The 20,090-nt window shown below is 48.1% G+C and overlaps 1 protein-coding gene and 1 long non-coding RNA gene across 10 annotated transcripts in view; one reads left to right on the top strand and one right to left on the bottom strand.

Annotated features, from left to right (window-relative positions):
- The window catches only part of PAK6 (p21 (RAC1) activated kinase 6), a 34,732-nt gene extending 22,213 nt beyond the window's left edge, over positions 1-12,519 (bottom strand). The window contains exons 1-2 of one of the 4 annotated variants that reach the window (XM_079128565.1): positions 12,210-12,519; positions 11,373-11,455 (exon numbers count right to left, since the gene is read on the bottom strand). The gene's annotated coding sequence lies outside the window, so the exon portion shown is untranslated. Of the gene's footprint in view, positions 1-7; positions 79-11,372; positions 11,456-11,923; positions 12,176-12,209 lie in introns of those variants that run through there. The other 3 variants (XM_079128564.1, XM_079128566.1, XM_079128567.1) reach the window with 3 other exon arrangements.
- On the top strand, positions 248-15,838 carry LOC306654718. Of its 6 annotated transcripts, none has more exons than XR_013762036.1 (5): positions 248-380; positions 1,720-1,856; positions 2,618-2,652; positions 6,120-6,205; positions 15,541-15,838. It is a non-coding gene; the product is annotated as an uncharacterized lncRNA (long non-coding RNA). The 6 variants fall into 6 exon arrangements; XR_013762037.1 differs by lacking the exon at positions 15,541-15,838 and adding an exon at positions 9,664-10,656; XR_013762039.1 differs by lacking the exon at positions 15,541-15,838 and adding an exon at positions 8,648-8,902.
- Positions 15,839-20,090: the final 4,252 nt, after the last annotated feature.

Below are 20,090 nucleotides of genomic sequence, written 5' to 3'. Positions count from 1 at the left end.
CACCCACCTGCCGAGCGGGAAGCCCGTGAGCGCTCCGAGAGGCCGCGGGAACCGGGCCCGCCCTCCGCGGGAGGGACCTCGGCGCGGGGAACGGCGAGGAGGGGCCGCGCTTACATGTTTGTGCAGCGCCGCTTCACCTGGCCGCGAGTTTGATTTCAGGGTGTGGCCTCAGGTAGGACATAGCGAAAGCAGAGCCTGGGAAAAATCGCCCAGGGGTGCGGGGGCCGCGCGACAAGGAGCCCCGCTGCCAGAGAGACGACCCCTGCCCAGCGCTTTCCCTCCAATGCTCGAGCAGCCTGGGAACCCTGACGCTGCCGCTCCCGCAGCTGTCCGCCCGCCAAGCAAAGACCCGACCTGGATTATCCGCTGAGCACTGGCTGGTAATTAACTCATTAATTTGCCTGGCAGATGCACGCTATGGAGCCGCAGACCCACTCTGTGGAACCTAAGAGGTGCCGGGGTGCCACCCACACATCCTGGAGAGCCCAAGCTGGAATCCTAAAACCTGGCACTTTGGCCTGCCTGTCCCATCCCAGAATTCTCCTGGGGGTAGTCGCCTTGTACAGGCAGGAGAGCAGGATTTAAAGGGATTCCAATTCCCCATCACACCTTGCTTAGTCCTGACAATGCTCTGGCCTTTGGATTCCAGGGTAGGGGACTTTGAGGGATAGAAAGCATCATAGGAGCACAGCATCCTGGAACAAAGGAGGGGGTCCATACAAAAGTTCTGTTTCTTTTCGAGAGCCAGCATCCCGTGGTTGTACCCAGCAGTGACCTGGTATAAGATCAGGATGGCATTTCCAGTGGTTCATTCCTGGCTTCCCATTTGGAGTAGGTTGGGACAGGTTTGCCCTGTTTCTTTTGGGACAGAGGATAGATTTTATGTTAAGTGGAGGGGCTGGGACCACCTGTCTGTGTCTTGTCCAACAAGGAAGTGAGAAGACTCTTGTCCTTGACTTGGGCCCCCAGAGAGGGCTGGGTGCTGGCTGAGTGCTGAGGGGATTCTGGCTTGGAAATGCAGTACATCTGGACCCCAAATGGCTGCCTTTAAGTGGTGGCTGGGTAACTGCCAGTGTCAGTGTGGGGATTTTTTTTTTTTTTTTTTTTTGGTAGTTGGGATTGAACCCAGGGGTGCTTAACCACCAAGCTACATCCCCAGTCCCCTTTTATTTTATTTGTTTATTTTTTAAATTTTGAGACAGGGTCTCATTAAGTTGCTTAGGGCCTCTGTAAATTGCTGTGGCTGACATTAAACTTGGGAGTCTCCTGCTTCAGCCTCCTGAGTAGCTGGAATTACAGGCATGCACCAATGTGCCCAGTGATTTTTTTTTTTTAACTCTAATTGGGTACCTCAAATTTCAGTTATTGAGGTCACTATTCCCACATAGTTTTATTCACTGATTCTTTGATTATAACACTGCTATTTGTGGATAAGTCATTACACTGTGGATTCTGTTGCTATACATAGTTTAAGACTCCCACCAAACAGAAGTTGATCCATGGGAATTCACCAGTCCCCAACCCATCTAGAGGACTGTATCTGTCTGCACCAGAAGCTCTGATGCCCTCAGCTTCTCCAGGGAGGACATTGTGCCAGGTAGCATTGGCTGGCCCTGTGTGCTACGGGAGGGCTCCCCAACACACAGGTGGACATTTATTTAGTTTCCATTCTCCTTTCCTTACTCTATCTCCCCCTCCTCTTCTTTGTGTCTTTTCCAGGTGATTCTTTTTCTTTCCTCTGACTGGACACTGTTGGCCTTACTCTGTTAGACAAAGTGACCTCCAGTGGCTGCCCAGGAAGCTGACTAATGAGTTAAGGATGGGACCATGCAAGGAAGATAGGGCAGGTGGCACAAGTATGGCTTTCCCCACAGATTAGTTATCCAGGAACATGAGTGCAGTGGCCTGATACTGGCTGTAAGATGGGTGTGCTATATAGAGGGAGGAAGTAGAGATTAGTTGGTAAGAATTCGAAATGAACCACCAACCAAAGTTAGAATGAAATGCATTATTGATTGAACTTAGAAGCAACACCCTAAATTACTTTATAGTGACTCACCAATGCGCGTGTGAATTATTTTCTTTTAATATAAATGCCTATGTACCAAAACCACAGTTCCAAGAAGTACCTTTGAACTGTTAAAATACAGTAAGTGTCAAAATTATTAAAAATGAACTAGTATTTAATTTATTTGAATCCAGGATTGGGTATCCCAGAATAGCTACTAGCTAAGTCCTATCTTCACCTTACATGGAATAAATCCCAGAACCCCTGGGTTCTTCTCACCCTTGGGAGAGGCAGTGGGGCTTGAGTTTTTAGAGAAGCAGAGTCCTAAATAACACTAAGGAGGTAATGACAGTGGAGGCGATTAATAGAGAATAATAGATATGCCAGAGAAAAAAATTGCCATACTAAATATTAGACTAGACCAGAGGACTCCTGGGCCACCGTAGTACCACATTTCTGAACTTCCAGCCTCTTCTACATGTGGTTCAGGTGCAAGGGGTTGGATGTTGCCCTGCACATTGAGATGACTTGGACATGCAAGATGGGTTCTGAGTGATTAATTCCTATTTGTGACTCTCCCTCTTCTGTCTTCCTCTGATCCATATACAGCTCAGCTCTGCCCAGGAAGAGAAGGCAGAAGTGTGGTAAGTGTCAGGAGCAGTCTGGGGGACAGCACCTCCTCCGGTGTCTCCATGCCTCTCTCTGGCCCCTTCCCAGGTTACCATGCTGAGCACAGGCACAGGCCCCTCTGAAGAGCCTTGGCTGCTGGCTGAGGGAATTGTCCAGGCACTGCCATTCTACAATGGCCTGGAGCCCTAGACACAGGCACCTAAAACAGACATTTCACATAGAAAGGGGCTTTTGGAGCCTTGCCTGCTCTGGGGTATTGGCTGGTCAGCATGGTATACAAGGGCCTCAGGTCAGGCACAGGGTGGGGCAGCCACTTCCCAGCTCTCTCATACTGTGGTTGTCAGAAATGTTGTAACATCTGAGCATCAGCAGCCAGGGCTGAAAGCCCAGGTTAGGGCCAAAGAGGAAAGATATGGATCGACTTGTGGTTTAGAAATACAAACACATTATCCTTTCTCTGCACCTTTCTGCTCATGACTTGAAAAGCTTCCTGGGGATCAGGAACCTGCTAACAAGCTTGCAGGGCTCCTTCCTCTGAATGCCTCTGCTCTTCTCTGATAATAGTAACAATAATGCCTGTCAATTACTGAATGCTTCTGATGAGCCTGATGGGCTCGGCCCTGTGCTAAACGGTTTGCACATATTATCTCACTCAGTCTTCACAATGATCCTTGGATGTAAGCATTATACTATCATTATTCTCATTTTACAGATGAAGAAACTAAGGCACAGAGTGGCTAAGGAACTAGCTTAAGATCCCATAATTACTGCTATACACAAAATGCTGTGCCCCTCCCAAATTCTTATGTTGAAATTTAATCACCAATATGAGGGTATTAGGAGGTAGGGCCTTTGGGGGTGATTAGCTCATGAAGGCAGAATGCTCATGAATGGGGTTAGCATTATTATGAAAGCGGCCCCAGAAAGATCTCTGGCTCCTTCAGCCATGTGAGATTATAGTGAAAAGAGCCATTTATGAACCAGGAAGTGGACCTTTACCAGATACCAAATCTGCCAGCACCTTGATTATGGATTTTCCAGCTTCCAGAACTGTAAGAAACAAATTTCTGGCACCAGTCTATGGTATTCTGTTACAGCAGCCCAAATGGACTAAGGTAGAATTTGAACGAAAGTACATCTGAACCAAAGCCTATTCTCTTAACTCTGTGCTGCTTAGAAGTGCTTGGTCCCAAGGATAATCCAAACAGTTGGTGGAGAGAGGCCAACTGACTATTGCCCAGGGAAGGGGGAGTCTGGTGAGATACAGAGGAATGTGGGGAATGCCCCTCCCTCACTTCTGAGCAGGGCATGAGGATCCACTCACAGGGCCAGGTGTGAGAGGCAGAGGTGTCACTGAGTTCTCTGCTAGGAACCATGTGCAGGGTTTTCCTATCATGAGCCAGCATCTGCCTGAAGTCCCTATAGCAAACCATCTGCCCTTCACAGGTCCAAAATGGGCCCAACATCAGACCCACATACAGGGACTGCTAAGGAGATGGGGTCTGAAGCATCTGCTCACTGCATGGCCAGAGGATGCTCTGGAACCTGGGCTCCAGGAGAAGTAAATGCCACTCACCTGGAGCCTCCAGCCCTAGGAGAGAGGCAGTCTTTGGAGGAGATCCCTTCCCCCTCCTCTCTTCCAAGCTGCCTTACAGTACCTGATCCTTCCTGCTCTAGAGTTGGCCTGGAGTATTGTTCTCATGCTGATGAGACCACCCATATCTTTCTGTTAGTGGAGCTAAAAGGCAGGTGCAAAGCTCCAAGGGCCTGGCAGCATGAGCTGAGGGAGCAAGTGCCAGGCCCATGGTGCTCTTGGGCAGGAGAGAGGTAGTGTCAAGACTGCAGCCCCCTTTGCCTCTGTAAATTTATAGCATGTACGGAGCCTCAATTTCTTGGCATGGATAATGGGAAAGAGTGCTCTCCTCCCTGGGAAGGTGGTGGAGTGATGAAGTCCAGAGCAGTAGGGTACAGGGATCCTGAGGACCAGTGGCTCCTAACAGGGTAAGCATAGCTGCTGAAGTCAAGGAGAAAGCTCTGAACACACACACACACACACACACACACACACACACACACACACACACGTGTGCGCCACAGGGAGGAATCGAACCCAGTTTGGTGTACTACAGAACACAATCCCAGGATTCTTCCAGAAGACAAGGCTACCACTTGCTAAACCGACCCTACAGGTCAATCCACTTTGGATCCTGGAGAGAGAACCCCAGCCCTGTCTGGGGCCCAGCTAAGTGTTTGGGGAAAATCCATGGGTTCCTGCCTGGCTGCTGGACAGATGTGTCTTGCTCATACCCTGAACCTCAACAGAGAAACTATCATACCCAGAACCTCAAGCCTCTCTTTGCCTGTCTCTCAAGTTCTGAACTGTACTAGACTCTCTATGCCAGTGGAAATATATAGGACTACCCCCCACAACACAAACTGGTATCGGGAATCAAGCTTGTCTGAGAGTGCCAAAGAGACCTGGTAACTTGGGATGAGCTGCTCAGATGCAGGGACCACTGCAGGCTATGACACCTTCCCAGGTACTTGGGGTACATGCTGAGCTGCCCTGAGAAGGGTTGGGGAACAGAATAAGCCACTTCTGCACTGAAGACACTCATTCTGGAGACATGATGGATTCATTTAATATCTTCTCACTACAACTAATTTGCAGCCCCTGCTCTTAATGGCCTCTAAAGTTCTATCCAAATGTCTTGAGCATTTTAGCTCTCTGGCTGGCATTATTGCTGGCAGAACTGACAGCTGGAAGTCTCCTTGAAAGGAAACTCTTCATTGTCCTCCTCTCTCCTGAGCCTCCAGTGGCCACTCCAGGTCTGATGTTGGGGCAGGGCTGTGCCATGGAGCCCAGGGCCTGACTTTGAGGGAGGACAGGAGAGTATTAGGGGAGCAGAAAACCTGTGCCTGACTAGGTGAGGGCCAAGACCCAAGTCTCAAGGAAGGAGAGAGTCTGAGGAAGCCTGCTAACTGCCCAAGCCCCATCCCCAACCCAGTGGGCAGTACATCTTAGCTCTAATTGCACATAGGCTGCAGTGTGAGCTGTGTGGCCTCCAGGGAGCACTGACCACTCTGTATCTGCCCTGGGTCAGTGTTAGAAGGCATGGTCTGTCTGCCACTTAGTCTGTGCTAGGCTGCTATTCGCTCTCTGAGTCTTTCCTTCCCCAGCTCTGTTGCATACACCTCACAGAGCCCTGGACTGTGACAGAGGTGGCTGGCCTGTTGGGACATTCCTGTGAAAGCTGACATGGCAGGTCATGGTCATACCACTGTCACACCCTCCCTAGTGGCCAGTACAACAGCCTTTATATGGTTGGTGGATGTCTGAGGGCAGCTCCTCCCCACCACCCTGCCCTTTTCCTCCATAGGAGCCCTGAGCATCTGCTTCACCATGCCTGGTGTTCCTGCTCCTGGGCCTGTCTCCAGCCCTCCCGAGGACTGAGAATTGCACCTCTTCCCATCTTTCCAGATCCCAGACACATCCTCCTCCAGCAAGATCCACTCCAGTGGATTATAAAAGTCTTATCCAGCCTGAACCTGGTGACAGAGTGATAGGTAACTGCCCTCCTCCTTTTGGAAACTGACCTCTGATGGTGGCTATTACACATTTAAATTCCTGCCTTTGGTTGAAAGTATATACCAGGAGAAGACCACCCTCTGCCAGACTCTCTCATGTCTAGACGCTGTTATTACTCCCTTCTTGGGTTTAAGGCATACCAGCCTATGGTTAAAATGTAAGATGCTACCTGGGACACAGAACTTGAGTTGATTCATTTACAAATCAGTTAGATCTGTTTATCAGAAAGTGATCTGGTGCTGGGGAACAAGTCTGTCCTTGGGGAGCCCTTGGTTAACAAGCATGGGCTGGGCTGGGACTCCATGTTGAGCAGGATAGGATGCAGGAAGGGAGGGCAGGGTCCATTTGCCCCTGCAAAGGCAGGAAGCACAGATGCTCTCAAGCCATCAAGCTACCCAGCAGTTCTTATCTGCTCCTGTGGGAGGCCCCGTTGATGCTGCTGTAGATGGACGGGCAGCCTGGGCGGTAGAAAAGTACTGGGCAGGAATTGGAACCCCTGGGCCTGAAACTAACTCTTTCCCCGAGTTAGCAGTGTGATCTCAGGACTTTCTTTCTTTGTGCCTGTTTCCCTGTGTGAAAACCATGCAGTTGGGACTAGACATTCTCAGAGGACTCCCTGTGACTTGAATGTGGTGCAGCAATCTGAGATGACCAGTTCCCTTATGGTACTCTTTCCTCCTCTGAGCTCCTCCTTGCTGACCTGGGACTGTGCTCTGGCCATGCAAGGAGACGCTGGTGTAACTGGTCCCCTATCTCCCTCTTCCCCTGTTCCTTTGCATAATTCCATACGGAGCCTCATTTGAAGCTGAAGAAACAAAATGGAGCTGGAGATGTTCCAGGCCAGCAAGCTGAACCACAGAACTAGTCCTCCCGGTTTTAACTCTACTGCTGCCTTACCCTTCAGGAGCCCCTTCACCAGGCAGGCAGGCAGGCAGGCAGGCATGCAGGCAGCAGAAGACCTTGAGCAAGGTGACTGGTTTGTTGCTATTTGCCCTGGGGAGAGTGGGCTGGGTCCGGCTGCACTGGGATCAGAGGCCAGAACAAATGCACCACCTACCTGCAGTTTCTGCACCTGCCTCTCTGAGCACCCAAAGGGGCCCTCCCCAGGTCCTGGGCAGCCTGAGTATGTAATGAAGGACAAAACTCTACTTCCACCTACTTGGCCTGAATGCACAGAAGCTGTGGGCCAACCAGAGCCCAAGCAGATTATGGCCAGGGAAGAGACGCCTGGATTTGCTGATGAAGGCACCACTTTGGCAGAATTGGTTGCCACAGAGAACCCACAGGTGTGCAAAAGTAGTCATCAGTGTTCCTCTGTAAATACTTGGGTCTCTGCACTGCCTGATGTATCATAATGACGTTTTATAGAAAATGCTGGCCGGCATGGGTGTTCCTTTGTAGGATGAGGCCTATTTGGACTCTTATGTAGTTATAAGGGTGTTTTTTTGTTTGTTTGTTTGTTTGTTTGTTTGTTTGTTTTAAACGTGATTTTCCTCAGCATTTGAAAGCCTTTTATTTTTTTGGTTTTGCTTTTTTTTTTGTAGGTGAATAGAATGTGGGATTACCTTTTTTAAATTCATAGGACAGATAAACATTTGGTAAGAATAGCAGAAATGTCTCAGACTGAGCCTTATGATTACCAGGCATTTCCAAGTCACTTGCCAGAGTAGTCAAGGAGCTCCCTGTGGTTACCAGTCCAGTTCTTTCACATGCAGCACCTCCCAATTTTGTGCTTTAGATGGGCGGTCATTAGTATATGGTTCCTCAAGGAACTGTGGACACCATGTGACAAAATATTCCAGGCCCGAAGAAATGGGACCAAGGCCATATCCAGCCTCTTGATTGCTTTGTGCAGCCAACTCCAAGATCTCTATACTTCAATTACAGACTGCAGAAGGAACTGTTAATATCTCAAGTAGCCAGGCACAGTGGCACATATCTAAAATCCCAGCTACTTGGACGGCTGAGGCAGGAGGATTGCAAGTTCAAGGTCAGCCTGGGCAACTTAGTGAAACCCCCATCTAAAAAAAAAAAAAAAAAAAGCAGGGAAACTAAACTGGGGATGTGACTCAAGGTAGAGTGAGCCTGGGTTCAATCCCTAGTTCTAGAAAAAGTGGGGGAAAGTCTCAATTAATTCCTGAAAGAACCTCAGTGGGCAAACAATTTGCTATTGAGGGAAAAAATGGACCTATTGTTGCAATTCTTCCTAGCGTAGATGGGCATAGATCTACCAGCATTCTGAGAGTTTTGCTTCTCTTCAGGGGAGGGTTCTTCCACAGCCACCTCCTCCAGGAAGCCTAAACAAGGTGTGGTCTCTTCCTCATGGCACCTCAGTAATCTTAGCAGTTTCCATATTGTTTTATTTAATGCTCTCTCAACGACCATATCTCATAGGTACTATAATTATCTCTGTTGAACAGGAGAGGAAATCAAGACCTAGAAACATGAAGTAACTTATCCAAGTCACCAGGAAGAGGCAACACCAGGCTTGACGCTCACCCTGCTGACTCTGCACTGTTAACCCTGTCATCCTGTGTCTTGCTACACTTAGGTATCTCCCTGAGCACTCATCTTTTGCAGAGACCTGAAGCTTGAAGCTTCTTCCACAAGTGTTTTTCATTCTTATCTTTTTTTTTTCCTTTGGTCCATCTGTATAAAGTCTATGTTAAGAATCATCTTCTAGTATTGGTTTAATTTTATAAATTATCTGGACTGGATGAGTCATGGCTGACAATTTCAGCGATGAGTCTGGAGCCCAGAGTGGGCGGAAGGACAAAGCCACCCAGGTGCTGACTGTGGCTCTGAGATCAGCTTGTTTCTGGTGGGGTTGACCCCATGCTCAGCTTTCCTTTACATTGTCTATCAAAGCCTCCCAAGACAAGGGTTCTGTCCCATTTATCTATCAGCACTTTTCCCCACCCATTTTCTGGCCACCAGTGTTTTGTACTTAGTAAGCACACAATCCCTACCACCTGCCTCAAGTCAGGTAGCCAGAAAAAGCACTGCCTGGATCCCACATCTTGACAGATGCTGTGGTCTGAATGTGTACCCCAAAGTTCATGTGTTAGAAACTTACTCCCCAATGCAATAAGATTGAAGAGGTGGGAACTTCAAGAAGTGTTTGGGTCTTGAGGGCCCTCACAAATGAATTAATGTCTTCAGCATAAGAGTTTATTACAAAAGTGAGTTAGGCCCTCTCTCTTATTTGGAGGGGGTAGTGGGGACTGAACCCAGAGGTACTTAACCACTGAGCTACACCCCCAGCTCCTTTTTATTTTTGAGACAGAGTCTGGCTAAGTTGTTTAGGGCCTAAGTTGCGAAGGCTGACCTTGAACTTGTGATCTTCCTGCCTCAGCCTTGGGAGCTGCTGGGATTACAGGCATGAGCCACCACTCCTGGAGAGTTAGCCCCTCTCTTACTCTCTCTTGCCCTTCAGCCTTCTGCCATGTGATGATACAGCATGAGGCCTTGCCAGATGTGAGCATCTCAATCTTGGACTTTCTAATCTCCAGAACTTTGACCCAAATAAAGTTATGTTATATATAAATTACCCAGTCTCACATGTTGTTATAGCAGCACAACAGACTAAGACACCAGGAAAGATAAGATTCCCTTCACCTCATATCTCCCACTTCTCAGTTTAGCCTCCTCTGGGCTCTGAGACTGAACTCCCATGAGGGTAGAGGGTATGTCTTCATAAGGTACAGCCCTCTAGGACCAGGTGGACAGCTCACCCTGGAACCCTGCACAGAGTGGGGTTTCCACAGAGCAGGCCAAAGCCCTCTGCTGGACCACCAGCTGCCACCCTGCTGGCTTGTTATTTCCCTGCTCCTCACTAGCCTCTGCCATTGGGCCCACCAGCTAGGCACCACCACTGTGCAGTTCCACATACCTGGAGGCCTCCCAAGTTTAGAGTCACCTTTTAAGAGGAAGCAGGAAATACTCCCTCAGCTGGGTCATTTTCCTCCTCATCCTGGAGCCAGGTGTGGGAAATACTTATGGGCTCCTCCTGAACTTATCCCATGTATTCTCCCAGGACAGGGGACATTGGTGGTTATCCTTAGGAGTGAATAGTGAAGAGTGCGTTCTGCATTGGCTAGCCTGTCCCAAAGAGCTCAGAAAACTCACAAAGAATCAATCCATTCTTGAGGACTGGATGGACTATGCAGTCCCCACACACCTACCCTGCCACCACCCTCAGGGGTGTGAAGCTTTTACACAAATCAGTGTTTCCAGAAAAGCTTTCTCCTGGTGCCAACCCTTTCCTTTCCTTTTCCTCTTGTCACTAGTTTCCAGACCCTAATACCAGGACCATTGCAGGGAAGCCTGCCTGGAAAGGGGTCCCCTGGTCAGCCCACAGGCCTCAGTGCCCCCTAGGTTAGATCCTAGGTCCACAGGCCTAGGAACCCCTGAGCCTTGAACTGGTTCTCTACTCCTGGAGCCCATTTCCCATCGGGACCAGCTCAGGGAAGACCCTAAGCAGAAATGCAGGAAGCTCTGACCTTGCCATATAATGCCAGGGAAAGAGCAAATGGGAGATTGCACTGCATTAGCTGTGCAGCTCTGGGGGAACCCATACTTTATAACCCCCACCTCACTGAGCCTTATGTCCCTGGAGCCCACCCAGCCAGTAAGCCTGCAGGAAAGGCGGGGAGCCTGAGGTCTGTGAGGAGGGAGTGCACTCAGCCAGGTGGCCCCCTGACCCTGGCCTGACACTGAGTCTCAGAGTCAGAATCTGTGCCAGGTCAAGCTCAGTGAGAGTGTGACTCAGAGCCTGGGACCCAGCAGACGGACGCTCCATAAATATTTGTGGAATGAATACATGAGTGGTGAGATGAGAGGGGCCTCCTATAGGGACATCCTGGTGGTACTGGCTTGGTCCAGCAGGCACAGGAAGTAAATGCAGGCACTATGGAAACAAGTCTTTCTCCTGGTCAAGGGGCCAGAGGCCGGCTTGGATTGGGGCTGTTTCAAAATCCACCAGGAGAAAGGTGGCAGGCTGGACAGGGTATGGGACTCCTTAGCCCAAGGACCCATGGCTTCTTCAGGAACATGGATTTAGCCTCCTGTCCCAGCTGGGATGACCTTAATGCCTCAGAACCCAGTCCTGGAAGCCAGAGCCTACAGCAGCAGCAGGAACCTTACCTTGACTGCTCCTTCGGGTAGCTGGGCCTCACTCTCTCCCACTGCAGGCTGGCACTTGTCTGGAGCCCAGGAAGCGGCACTCCCTTTAGGCAGAAGAGTAAAAAAAAAAAAAAAAAAAGGAAAAGAAAAAGAAAACCTCAGTGCTTTTCTTTTCCAGCCTGTTCTCCCGAAGGCTCCTTGTTGGTGTCGTCCTGCCTCTGTGGGCACACAGCCTCCCTCCCTCCCTTTGGCAGCTTACTCACCGGTGTGCCCGAGAGGCTGCCAGCTGTGTGGGGGAGGTGGGGGCCCACGCCCCTCTGCCTGACACACACTGGGGCATGCCCTGTGGGCATGTACCCCGGCCAGCCCCTTCTCAGTGAAAGTGCCTATAAGACCAGCAGGGGACATATAAGGTACTGATCAGCCCTACATGGAATAATGACAGGATTCTTGATAGGAAACTGTTTCCTTGGTGCCCAGGGCTGTCAGGAAGAGGAGGCAACTAAAGCACTATCCAGGCCCCTGGTGGGTTTGGCTCCATCCTTGGCCAGACCCATTGGACCACTACCTACCTTGGCATATTACTGGGTCTCTATCCTGTGGATCCATAGAGGGCCAGGGCCTACCCAGCTGGTAGTTGCTCCTCGGCTTGCTCAGGCCATGTGCTTGGGGTCCCTTCTTCCCAGCACCATCAGAGCCTTGGCCCACCTAGCCTCAGGATGAACTGCTGTCAAGTCCCCATTCTTAGCTCTCTGCTGGACATAGCTTCTGTCCTGAGCAGGCAGACAGCGCACACTCTGCCATACAGCACTCACTCTCTCACACACGTGGGCCCACACCCAGCACAGAGCCACCTACCTGCACAGGCCTGCCTAAACCAATCCAGCCTCACTCTCCAAATGCCACTGTGACCCTTGGAGTCATTCATTTACAGAAACATCCCATGAGGTGAGTTCAAAGCCAGCCCAAGAGGACTCCAATCGGTGTGGATAAGACTCCCCTTCCTCTTTTGACACCTCCAGAGGACACACAGGCAGCCTGTTCACCATGTCTGCTATTGCACTCTGCCAGCTGCGATCTCTCTGCGGGCACCTCTGGCCCGCACCATGCCTTCTATATCCTTAGGGAGTGGCGGCAGATTCACAGCAAGTCCCATCTTCCTCCAAGCCAAGGTAGGGAGGGGAGAGATTGAAGGGGCGGGACTCAGGTGCAGCTCCAAGTTTTCAGCTCCCAAAATAATCAAATGCAAAAGGGAAGGAAGAAAAGCTCTGGCGGGTGGGTGACTCAGTGGCGGTGGGCTGGCTTAGTCACCTGAATGGCTGCTTGTGGCTCCTGGCACGTCAGGAGGGGAGCAGTGCCCTCCCCCACCTGCTGTGGACAGCAGCTGCTGTTTAAGAGAGCTGGCTGTGGAGCCCTGGCGTGTCCAGGCTGCCTGGCAAGCAGCCGGCAGCTCCTGCCTTGCTCAGGGACCGGCAGCCCTGGTCGCAGCATGCCCCTCCTCCACAGTGCACCCCAGCTCACTTTGGGATTTCTCCATTAAATCCCCAGGCAGCGACCTGCTCGTTTGGGGCGAGAGCTGCTTCAACGTTGCTTGGCAATTTTGATATCGTCGGGGGTTGCCATGGGGAGGAGGGTGATGTCATTGACACAAAAAACCCACTGAATTTACAAATCAGCTGGGGTTGGAGCTATTTATAAAAACGCATTTTTTTCTCCGCCTTCCTTTACTGAGGGGGAGGGAGAGGAAGGGCTGCCAGCTAGGATCAGTGGGAGCCTCTTTGTGGTCTACCCTACCCTTCCCCCAGAAATGTTAGACCCTTATGACTCACCCCCAGGCCCCCAAGATTCAGAGCTGCTGGAAGATGCTGGGCACAGCTGGGTTGAGCTCTCTTCTCAAGGTCTCCCCCATTTTTTTTTCTTTTTTTCTTTTTTTTTTTTTGGTACCCCGGATTCAAACTCAGGGGCACTTGACCACTGAGCCACATCCCAGCCCTATTTTGTATTTTATCTAGAGACAGGGTCTCACTGAGTTGCTTAGTGCCTCTCTTTTACTGAGGTGAGGCTGGCTTTGAACTTGCAATCCTCTTGCCTCAGCCTCCCAAGCTGCAGGGACCTCCAATTTTGCTGTGAAGAACAGTGAGGCCCAAGTTGGTGGGGTCAGGGAGGGGAAGGTGGGTGGGGGAGGGGAAAGCAGGGTAGAAACCAGTGTCCTGGGTTGGCAGGGACCAGAGGCAGCCATTTCCAGCACCCCCATCAGGATAGAGGATTTTTTTGTTGGCGAGGTGGCTTGAGCTTCTGGGTGTGGGTACCTGTCAGCTTCCTCAAGAGCACCAGGAGAAGTGTGGCCTTTATTATGCCCTCCTTGTCCCTGAACCTTGAGTCCCCTTCATTGGTTCTTTTCTTTTCCACCTGCCTAATTGTGGGGTGCCCAAGCTCCAGTCCTGACCCCCTGCTCATCTCACCCCTGCACTCACCCACCACTCCTGTTGAAACACTTCTTCTCTGTCCTTTTCAATCATCAATCTGGCAAATGCTCACCCAGGCCTATGTCACGGCTGCCCCATTGCAGGTGCTACCTAGGTGGGTTGTGCCCAGAGCCCACTTCTGTTGACAGCCAGGTGGAAAGTCAGTGACTCTTCTTTATTTTTCCTAGCCCCAAACCCTGACATACAAGCTGGTATTAGGTTGTATAAACTAATACAACTTATTTTTGAAAACCATTTCTTAAATTTTTTCTATATTGAAGTGATGTGATATTTGGTCAAGAGCACAGACTCCATGTTTTCACAGTATTAAGTTCACACCCTTACCAGTCAAGTGACCTTTGGCATGCTCTTCAACCACAATTTCTCATCCATAAAATGGGGATGATTTCACCTGTCTCACAGGATTGTGGGAATTAAATGAACAAAGCTCCTGGTACAGGAACTGCTCACCCTGAGAGCTCAATGAACATTAATTTTCTTTTCTGCTGGCCTGACTGTGCCATTTATTGCTCATTCTTATCTACCCACCAACCAGTGGCAGGTCAATCTACCAAAATCATAACCCCAGTCACCTCCTGTACAAAGGTCTCAAACTGCAGACATAAGACATTTTGGGTAAATTGCACAGTGTTGGATATCATGGCATTAAATGTAAAAATTTCAGTTAGTGGCTCCATGAAATATTTTTCCTTTAATTAGTCTATCACTTCCTTTTGTAGGACTCTATTTCTCTTCTTGGTGTATCTCAACAAGACTTTGGAGTAAACTTAATTATAAATTATCCACTTCTGCTGTATCTCACTAATGTTTCAAGAAATGCAAATTAGGACAGAAGGAAATTACCAACCCCCCATTATATGGAGAAAAAAATTCAGTAGGTGAGACAGTAAATTGGTATAATTACTTGGAGGGCATTTTACAATTTTGATAAAAATTTAAAATGTGCATCCACTTGATCCAGTAAATGCACTTTTAGGAATCCATATTAAGAAAGAATTGTACAAGGTCTCAAAGATACCTGTAAGAAAATATTCATTATAGCAATATTTTTGACTCTTAAAAAACTGGAAGTCACCAAAATGTGCCATCAGTAACCATCATAATTGAGAGAAAATATCAAGTTGCTGAACAATGTGATGGCATAACCATATATTTGTTAAAAATAAAATATATTTATAGATCTGTAAGTTTAACAACAAACTGTTCATGGTGGTTACCCCTGGGACTAGAAAAAAATGAAAGGAATCTTTTGTGTTGTTCAAATTTTTCAGTGAATGTTTTTCTGTTTATAAAATACAAAACTTAAAATAAATGAGAGTTAAAAATACAAAATTAATATAGAAACCAAAGATCTGTGAAGAGTACTTAAAACTTGTAATATTTGAACATTTCCCCCCACAAACTCCACTTTAAGGCAAATGCAGGGATATGAATAATGCTTTTTCTTTCCTCTTGCCTTCCAAATTTCAGAAATGGTATGTGTTAGAGAAAAGGAAAATATGAAAGTGTGAAGGTCCTAATGTGGCAGGCACACAGTTTATTACATTAAATTTGAAACAATAAGTTACTCAGATAATAATTACAATTATTCTCTTTTAGAAATATAACATTTCTAAGTTTCTGCCAGTTTTAGAAAGCAGGTAGAAATTCTCAAAGAAACTATCAACAATGTCACAAATCAAGAAAAATCATGTGTTTTCCAGGTTTCTGCTGCAGTATCTAGCACAAAGAGATAATAGCCAATGCATAAAAGGAACTGAGAACAAAACAGACCACTTCCCTGGCTCTGTATCTGTCAGCTTCTCTAACTGCCAGTCTGGAGAAGCAAGCCCAGGACAGAAGCTAGGGCAGCCTCTAAGCATCTGGACTGACTTCAGTCTCCACAGAGACTGGACAGACGGTGCTCACACCACCATCCACCTGCTGCATCTGTCTAGCACACCACAGCATCTTAACCACTTCTAATAAATTTCAATTTGAGTATGATAATCAGTAATTGTTGATTCTTCAATTTCTTTTGTTTTTTTATGGACTTCTGAAAACTAATGGTCTGTGCAAACTGAGAATGATTCCTCTATCGTGTTGCATGGTTTTGTACTGTGGTAAGAGTGTCTGCAAATTTGAATCTGTTTTTGTCATAAGTTGTATTAAGAGGGGAATCTGCCAGTCATAGGAAGAAACTCGGATGCAGGTGCAAGTTCTCAGGTAACTGTGGTCCTGGGTTAGTATACCCTGTGCTCTCTCTTCCAACAGTCATTTCTGCTAACCCCAGAAGCCTCTGAGCTCTCTAGGGCAGGAAAACCAGCATGGTGCTTTGGCATAAAGCAGGAGCTCATGTAAACTTTGCTGAATGAATGAACGAACATCGGAAGATGTTTTATGCTCCAGACGTTTTTAATTAGAACCCATGAATCACAGAGCTGAAAGGGACTCTCGGATCATCAGCCACACCCCTCTCTCTACAGATGCCATATGCAGTCTCAAGAGATTAAGTGACTCAGCAAAGCCGCAGAGAAAATTAGAGGCAGTCAGGACTGGAACTCAACTTTGCCTTCTCACAGACCCCAGCTGATCCTCTTACTGCCCATGCAGGCCCATTCTAGCAGCAAGCCTTGGGTGTGATGTATCTGTAATTCAGGCAGAGGCAGCGGTGGTGCTGTCGCCACCGACATTTCTGCCTTTGAATTTTGGCTCCCAGGGATCTGCAGTAGTGTGAGTCAGCCACAGCAGTGTTCTCACAATTTCTCAATGTTCTTTTGCTTTACTTTCTTCTGCTTTTGTGAATGGACATACACTTGCAGACTCAAAAAGTAACTTGTCTTAACTGAACCATTTTGGTGAGTCAGGCTCACTGTCCCATGGCATGGTTTTTAAAAAATCTTTTGGGGATGTGTTTGGAAAGGCCATGAACAATGTTAACAATGAAATCCTAAAATTTGCATAAACCAAATGCTTTCCAAGTTTTCCCAAAGAATAAAAATGTTTAGAAACAAAATGGAAGGCCCAGTGTGCCAGAAAAAAAAAAAAAAAAAAAAACCCCTTTTACTGACAAAATTTTCTAGATCTTTAGCTTTTCCCCCACACTTCCTAACCCTTTATGCAGGCCTTTCTGATGGCTGCACTGGGCCTGTCTCCACCTGCCCCACACTCCTCAGAGCCTTACCACAGGGCCAGGAAGGGAGGTGCCTGCCTCATCCCCCACTATCCCAAGCTAGGGCAGGCTCCTGAAAGGAAGGGCTTGGATTAATGAGCAGGTGTTGCCACTGGAGGCCTATGTATCCTGAGCTCCAGAACTGCGGTAGGCCAGAGGCAGCTAGGAAACCTGACTCCAGGGTACCTGCTCTCCTCTAGGGTGTAGGCAGCAAAGGAGAGGAGGACCAGGTTAGTTTCTGGGGTCCTCAGAGGGAGGAGTCTCAAGGGCCTTGTCAGTGGGGACACTCTAGGTATCCTGCATGCTGTCTCCTGTCCGGCTTCTCCTCTTCCCTGTGAGCACCTGGCTGGCAGGTGAAGTGTGTGACTGGTGGTGTTCTTGCCATCGTGTTCCATGGAAGAGTGCCTGCAGGCTGCAGATTCAAGAATGCCTGCAAGAACTTTTGTCCCAACAAAGGTAACACAGTGGAAGAAGAGTCCAGGAGAACTGACTACTGCTGCTGACCAGCAGAAGCTTGCTTCCTGGCCACTGCCCCTCTAGCCTTGATCAGAAGGCCCTCTGCCTAAAAACAAAGTATGCAAGGTGAAGCCTTCCAGAAGCCTGGTCTGGGCTGCAGACCTTCATGGCTGACAGTAAGTAGGGGAAGGGAGGAGGCAAGGAAACACAAGGGACCTAAGGGAAAACGGACAATTCCCTGAGAAGCTGGTTAATATCCTCATGCCTCTACCCCAACAGTGCCTCTGCCTCTGGGGCAACTGGGGGAAGGAAGATAGGTTTGTCTCCTGAGGAGACAAACCCAGCAAAGATGGCAGCAGATGGGCACCATGTTGTAAGTTCTCTCCTTCTTGCCCAGTCTCTGGTCACAATGCTATGAGGAAAACAGAAGGAAGCATGGGTCACAATATCACCAGGATTAGGAGTGACACTGGCAAGGGACTCTCCTGTGACTTCCTAAAGAGTTTTCCTTCTGGAGAAATGGTATTTTCAAGCAAGTGAACAGGAAATGGAATTTTTTTCAGGACCAGGTATATAGAATTGTGAAAACACTTGGTTTTACATGAGATAGAGATGGCAACAGAGAAAACTCTTTTGTGAAATATCCAATGTATGTCAGGCTCAGTGTGGCTGGTCTCTTTCCACCTGTTATTTCACTGGATCCTCAAAGCACCATGAGGTGGGTATTATTATCACAAAATGTACAGAGGAGGAGTTTGAGGCAGTATCTAAAGAACTTGCCCCTAATCAGTCAGGACATGTCAAAGTCAGGATTTGGGGTTGAAGCCCTGGTTTTCATTGTGATACTTAATGGCAAAGGCAAGAACGTTGACTTTCCAGGGTCACACTGCACAAATGAATCAAAGAGAGCCACTTAGCTAGTCTGGCCACAATCTACTGTGATAGGGACTGTGAGTGCCACTGGAAGGGAAGTGCCTGCCTCTGGCTGGAGATGTCATCTCTGTGGGACGGGAAGCCCAGGCCTTAAACATCAGGTGTGAGTCAGCTCTCATTTACTAGCAGGTCAGTGGCTGGCAGCAGATCCTGCAGAGGCCTATATGGATGAGTCTTTCCTGGAAGCAGCCCCTACAAGAAGGGATTGGCTCACCTGTCAGAGCAGAGAAAAGGGGGACTACCAAAAATTGACTATAACGTCACGAGGAACAGGGTGAAAAAGAAAAGTCTTTTGTTAGTGAAATGGGCACCCCTCTAGATTCTGACCAGGTAACCTTAGAAAGGAGGTATCTGGAGTCAACTCTGAGGCTTTAACAGCAATGTGAGGAGCTGCTCAGAAGCCAGTCAGGGCAAAATTACAAACTGGAGACTGCAAGTCTGACTTGCAAATGTACTCTTCCCAGCAAAGAATGTGTTGAGCCTTTGCAGTCTCAGCCTCAGCCCCAGTCTACCAGAGCAGCCTTCTTGAGTCTCAATTTCTGCAATGAGCAAGGGCTGATAAACCTGCAGCACAAGGGATGCAAAGCAGCTAGAGGACACGTGCAGAGGGCTCCCCATGTCTCTACAATGGCTACAGCTAAAAGGGACCTTTCTTTCACATATACTGTAGATTATGCACTTTGACAAGCCCTTACTATACATTAACTCATGTAATTATCACAAAAGTGCAGCTAATTAATCCATTCAACAAATACCTATTGAGTACCTGCTAGGTGTTGGGGGTAACTCAGTGAACAAGTACCTACTCCAAGGAATTTGCAATCTTTGTAGGAACTATTACTGTTCCATTTCAGAGATGAGGAACTTAAGGTCTCATGATCAGGTCACTAAGTGACAGAGCAGAGGTTTGAAGTTAGGCAATCTGTTTCAGAGTCTAGGAGGCTCTTGTGCTACCAAATCATTCTTTTTCTTCCCAGCACTAACCATGTGGCAGATACTGTTGGTTGCCTTTCTAAAATCCATCCCATCTCCCTTCTCACTTGCTAAATGAAACCCAGTTTCTACCTGTGAGCTCAGGAAAAAATCCCTCCCCAGCTCCAGCCCTAGGGGTGAATCTTGATTAGTATAAATCAATCTTGGTAACTCCCTTCCCACTGGCTTAGGCCCCAAATATGTGACAATTTGGCCAAAGAGACATGAGAGAAAATTGGATGGGTGGTTTTGGGGAGCTTTTTTGTTTGATTTTTGGTAGTTTCAAGTTGCTCTGAAACTGGGGTAATCAACTGGGTCCCATATGGGGACCAGCCTAAGGACAAAAGCCAACATGCTGAGAATGGCAAGACAAAAGTACAAATAACTTGAGTTCCACATGAACCACTGGGCTCCAGGGTTCATGACAGCATCCAGGACACACTGCCCCACTCTGGCCCTTACTTCCTCTGAGTATTCTTATCTACTCCACTCCTTTGGCTTTCCTTGTTCATGGCTTTCCTTGAGGAGTCTACTTTTGACAAGCTTATTTTTCTCATATATTCTCTCAGTTTTTAAGCTGTTATATCTTGTATCTCTAACTAAATTGTAAACTCCCTGAAGGGAGAAAGCATGCTTTACATTTCTTTATATCCTGTCAGCAATGTGAAGGCCATAGTAGAGCTTAATAAATATTTACTGGCTAATCTTTTTTTTTGCCACATTCCAAGATATATTTGCTGC

Source organism: Sciurus vulgaris (genome assembly GCF_902686455.1).
Source record: "Sciurus vulgaris genome assembly, chromosome: 2".
Classification (NCBI taxonomy): Eukaryota; Metazoa; Chordata; class Mammalia; order Rodentia; family Sciuridae; genus Sciurus; species Sciurus vulgaris.
The sequence above is the reverse complement of the archived record's forward strand: the minus strand, read 5'-3'. Positions and strand labels throughout refer to the sequence as shown.